The sequence below is a fragment of the Galeopterus variegatus genome, unplaced genomic scaffold (assembly GCF_000696425.1).
Source record: "Galeopterus variegatus unplaced genomic scaffold, G_variegatus-3.0.2 Scaffold1885, whole genome shotgun sequence".
NCBI lineage: Eukaryota > Metazoa > Chordata > Mammalia > Dermoptera > Cynocephalidae > Galeopterus > Galeopterus variegatus.
Genome location: NW_007727996.1, coordinates 173077 through 179100, shown reverse-complemented (window position 1 = coordinate 179100; position 6024 = coordinate 173077).

The following is a 6024-nucleotide window of genomic DNA, read 5'->3' as shown; positions in this document are numbered from 1 at the left end:
TGATAACACCAAGGCCATGGGTTCAGATCACTATACAGGGTTGGCCAGTTTGCTCACTTGGGAGAGTGTGGTGCTGATAACACCAAGGCCATGGGTTCAGATCACTATACAGGGTTGGCCAGTTTGCTCACTTGGGAGAGTGTGGTGCTGACAACACCGAGTCAAGGCTTAAGATCCCCTTATTAGTCATCTTTCAAAAAAAGAAAAATATGATGAAACTATTGCTGCTTTTAAACGTATCCTAGGGAAAGAGATTTTTATAAATATCCATATAATAACAAAGTTTACTAAACACTCACCCTGTGCCAGGCATTGTTCTAAAGTGTTTTTCATCCATGAGCTCATATCAGGTATTGGCAAACTTCCTGTAAAGGGACAGGGTAGGGCTGGCCAGTTAGCTCAGCTGGTTAGAGCGCAGCCTTGCAACACCAAAGTCACAGGTTTGGGGATCTGAACACACCAACCACCAAGACAACAACAAAAATAAGTAAATAAAAAATAAAGGGATAGAAGTAAATATTTTAGGCTTTGTGAGCTATATAGTATCTGTCACAACTACTCACCTCCCATCCTAGTGCAAAAGCAGCCACAGATAATACATAAACAAATGAGTGTGGCTGTGTTACAATAAAACTTTATAGGCACAGAAATTTGAATTTCATATAACTTTCACATCACAAAATATGATTCTTTTGGTTTTTTCCCAACCACTTAAAATGTAAAATCCACTCTTAGCTTGTGGGTTGTACAAACAGAGATAGAAGGCTAGATTTGGCTCATGGGCTGTAATTTGCTGGTCCCTATCTTATACGATTTTCATATCAGCCCTACATGATAGATACTATTATAATTCTCATTTTACAGCTGAGCACACAGCTGGTTAATGCGCAAGCTGAAATTCTAATCCAGGCAGTCTAACTATAGTAACTTGGTTTTAATAACAATGCTGTTACCCTAGATACGGTTACCTTTTAATATTTTTATCTTTTTTTTTGGTTACAAATGTCACACATTTGTTTTTAAAAATTCACACCATACAGAGTTTTAAGGAAGAAAATGAAAGAAGCTCCACCCTCTAGAGATAAACACTGTTAAGGGTTTGAACACACAGCTCACACGATGCTGACTAGAGGTAGAATGTTCTGAACACTCTGTGACTTTGGACAAATTGCCTAACCTCTCTGGGCTCTTGTCTCTCAAATGAGGGGGTTGGATGAGATGATGCAGCTCCGTGGGTCCTCCTGACCATGGAGATCTGTTTGGAAGGATTGTGCAATAGCAGCTGGCTCTGTCCTAACTTCCTGGGTGTGGAGGGTGAAGTCACTCCTTACCAGCCCCTCAGGGCGGGCCCACATGGCTGCTGGGTCTCCCGCGTGTGGCGATCCCAAATTATAGTTACTGAACAACTGCTGAGAGGCAGGGACACCAGGGCCTGAGTCACGAGTCCTAGGAGGCTCCAGGCTCCCTCCGGAGCTGGTACCAGGGATCACTCTGCCCTGTGAGGGCAGCTCCAGGCAAACTGGGACTGAGAGGCTTCAGCCAGCGCTGCCCAGCAAGGGGCTTGCAGAAGCTGAGACCTCCACAGACTGGAGTCTCATGGTTGATGCCCAGGCCCAGCTCTACCTCTCAAATCAGACCAGCCCTGGGCTGGGTTTGGGTTTTTTGTTGTTGTTTTTTTGATTTTGGCAGCCGGCCAGTACAGGGATCCGAACCCATGACCTTGATCCAAGGCTGAGCTCTAACCAACTGAGCTAAATGGCCAGCCCGACTCTGGGTTGGATCTGTGTCTGATGATTACCAGCTGTGTGACCTTGGGCATGTCCCCTCTCTGATACTGTTTCCTTGCCTATAAAATGGGAATAAAAAGCACCTCACAAAATCATTGACGAGCCCATGAAATGATACCGGTAGTTCACCTGGTGCAGAGAGCCATAATCAATGTTAATTTCCATCCTCCTCTCTTCTGATACTTCTCACAGTACACTTTATTTTATTTTATTTTATTATTATTATTTTTTATAAAGATGACCAGTAAGGGGATCTCAACCCTTGGCTTGGTGTTGTCAGCACCACGCTCAGCCAGTGAGCAAACCGGCCATCCCTATATAGGATCCGAACCCGTGGCCTTGGTGTTATCAGCACCACACTCTACCGAGTGAGCCACGGGATGGCCTTCACAGTACACTTTAAACAAAATCCTCTACCATTTCAAAACTGTGGGCCTACTCCCCATACCGGCCAGCTGCTAAAACAAAAACAAAAACTATGGACCTACTATGTGCCAGGCACTGCATCAAAAGTAGTGGGGTGAGGAGTCCAGAGATGACACACAGTCCGTGCCCTCAAGCTTGCAGGCTTACAACCCAGGGGGAGTAAGACAAGGATCTAAGTGACTTTTACACAATCAGAATATTTGGACAGGGCTGGCTGGTTAGCTCAGTTGGTTAGAGCTGTTGATAACACCAAGGCCAAGGGTTTTATCCCTGTTACTGGCCAGCCACCAAAAAAAAAAAAGAGGGCCGGCCCATGGCTCACTCAGGAGAGTGCAGTGCTGATAACACCAAGGCCCCGGGTTCGGATCCCATATAGGGATGGCCGGTTAGCTCACTGGGTGAGCGTGGTGCTGACAACACCAAGTCAAGGGTTAAGATCCCCTTACCAGTCATCTTTAAAAAAAAAAAAAGAATATTCAGACAGTGTCTTCCAGGGCCCAAGGGAGAGAGAAGTTGGAGCAATCAGGGAGGCTTTATGGAGATGGCACTTCTGCTGGGTCATGGAGAACGGGGAAAGGTTATAGCAGAGCCCAGAGAGGACAGCATTCTGGTGGGGGAGTGGGGCAAAGTGTCAGACAGTGTCTTCCAGGGCCCAAGGGAGAGAGAAGTTGGAGCAATCGGGGAGGCTTTATGGAGATGGCACTTCTGCTGGGTCATGGAGAATGGGGAAAGGTTATAGCAGAGCCCAGAGAGGACAGCATTCTGGTGGGGGAGTGGGGCAAAGTGTGGGGGTACGAAAGCATGAGAACATTTGAGGAACACAGATCCACAGAGTTTTCCTGGAGCACAACAAGGAAATCAAAGAAAGTGGGAGTCTGAGACAGACGGATGGACAAAGTCCATTGGTTATGGACTTCGGATTTGGTGGGAAATGGGGAATCATAAAAGGATACTGAGTAAGGGAAGGAACCACCATACAGCACAGGAGAGACAGTAGAAAGGCTGTTGATTCTGAAAGAGAGAGCAGGACTGTGGGAACTTGCTTTCTCTCTTGAGAGCACCCCCTCTGGGTGTGATCCACACCAGGCCCTTTCTCACACAATATTTTACATAGTCCTAGATGGATATTATTACCAGTTTACAAGTGGGGAAACTGAGGCTCAGAAATGTTAAGCTGCTTGCCCAAGGTCACAGAACAGACAGTGAGCTGGGGCCACTTTTTGATTGTAATCAGTAAGAGCTCTACCTTTTCCCTTCCTGTGACCCGAGAACAGCTTCAAAGTCAACTTTGGGAGCAGGATTAGGACAAGGATTGAACCGGCTGTGCCAAGCTTGGCTACACTGTCTCCCTACAGTCCCTAGAGAAAAATGTTACTATTATTTCCATCCATCACAGGAAGGAGGGAGTGGTGGCTCAGCAAGGTGAAGTGAATTACTCAAGGCCACACATTAAAGGTGGGAATCCAGGCCAGGCCTTCTGGGGAATCCAAAGCCCTAGACCCTTCCCACTACCCCACACTGCCCCAGGTGTATTCCTATGTATGTCTAGAATTGGGAAGAGCCCAGGTCAGAAAGGCCCAGTTCTCTCTCCTGAGTCAACTCCTTTTGATTCACCCTGCTTCATGCCCCTCTGTCAGCCAGGCCCACAATGCCAGCCCTGTGCCATGGTTACCAGGGACCAGATTATGCTATCCCCAGTCAGAAGCAGCATCTCCACTGCTTGGATTTGGGCCTAAATGCCTACACCCTTACAATCTGTCTCTGAGCAGGTGACCCACTGGCCACAGCCACTGTGTGTTAGTTGGTTTCAAGGAGTGACCTTTCCCTGAGCTGGGCCTCTGTCTCACACCTACTGGTGTCTCTCATAAGCCACTGGCTTGTGGTGATCTCCTCCCAGGTTCTGATGCCAGACCCTGAAATGCGCAGTGGCACAATGAATACGGACTGCTCTGCTGGGAAGGGAAAACCAAGAGATTTAGTGAATCATAACGAAAAGGGGTGGGGTAGAGCCTGGATTCCTTACACCCACCATCTCTCACTTGAGCCTCAAACCATCCCCAAAGTAGGCCTTATAGACCCATTGTACGGATGTTGGCTTGGAGGCTCAGCAGAGGAAGACTCATCTATGATCACCCAGTAGCAAAATGACAGGTAGTGTTCAGGCTTGTTCTTTGTGCCATTTCTGGCAAGGGATGAGAGGAAACATCCAGAGGCCAGTAGACACCTGACTCCAGGGCCATCCTATGCCACTGCCACTGTGACATTTGTATAAAAAAGCTTCTTTTATAAAAAATGCGTGTAGGGGAAGGTACAGTGAATGCTTTGGGTTAAAAAGAAATGGAACAGATCAAGTCAGTAAGCAGTGAAAAGTCAGCAGCTGTAACATTCTATGATTTAACACAAAAAATATGTTGAGTTCCTCAGCTGAAAAAATAGAACAGTTTCTTTTTCTTTCTCTCTCTCATCAGATACAGGCAGGGTGTTGCTATTACCTGAGGACCTCTTTGCTGTCATCCTTGATCAATGTTCAAATGAACGCCCTTTACGAAAAAAAAAAAAATTCAGTGCCCTGAACTTTTCCAGAAGAATCCAGGCAGAAAGTTTGCGCATGTGAAAACACACAAGCTAAGCAAGGCAAATGCAGAAGTTGCTTCTGGTGATCTACATAGCAACGACACAGCGTGGCCAGTGAAATCCCCTCTTCCCAGGAGAGGGGAAGAAACCGCAGAATGTTCCTGACTGCACCCTGGCCGGGTGGCGCAATGTTTATGTTTGTGTACCTAGCACTTCGGTGTCGCCACAGCGGGCTCCGCTGCCCAGGGGCCCTCACTAGCGCTCAGGGCGCTGATACCGTACGGAGTCTTCCCAAGCATTTGGGTCCTGGCCCTGGCAATCCTCGTAGGCGCAGCGGGACTGAATGTCGAGTTCAGCCTATATAGATGGCGAGGACCAGGGGGTGAGAGGCGGAGCCCGCTTCTGTTCGGTCTGGAGCCCCCCAGCCCAGCGCGTAGCGGGGGCTCAGTCAATATATAATAAATATATGGATGGAGCAGCCCGGTCTTGAGCAAACGTGACGGAAACGTGTCTGGCGGCCACTGGGGGCGCTGTCGAGCCGGGCCAGCCTCCCCAACCCCCCATGCCGAACCCTGGACTCCACAATAGGACCTTGCGACCCCCGCTGGGATGACAGCCCCCCGACCTGCTTTCTTGGGCCAAAGTCTTTCAGGGACCACATGACTAGGAATGACATTTTTTCTGGTGGGGATTTGATGGGAGGTATTTTCTATGTTAAAATATAAACTTTAAAAAAATAACATTAGAGAAAGCCTGGGAAACAGGAAAACATTTCCCTGAACCTCTCCACCTCAACTCCGTCGCTCTTGGTAGGAACGACATTTCAAGGGACAAAGTTCATTTTTCTCCAACCCTCACCTCAGGCTCTTCCCTGCTGCCTCCCCCACCCCCGCCCCTGTGATACTGGGCAGGTTAGCCGCTTGTCCTTGGGAACCTGTTTCTCCGCGAATTAGTGATGAGGAGTGAGAGGAAGGGGCACATGTGTCTGCAAAAGCGCAGGAAGCCCCTTTCCGCTTGGGTCGGTGGCCGAGGGAGGCTCGTGCAAGGGAGGGGAGGAGAGGCGGAGGCAGGTGGCATATTGCCCGCTCTTCCAGGCGCTCGCATCCTGGAGCTCAGCCCCAGGCTGGCAGCACGCCCTCCTCCTCCCCGCCGGGCCCGGAGGCCGGCGCGGGCCCTGTCCCCGGGGACGCGCCAGGAGCAGGCCGGACAGCAGGGCGGAGGCAGAGGAGCGAGCCAG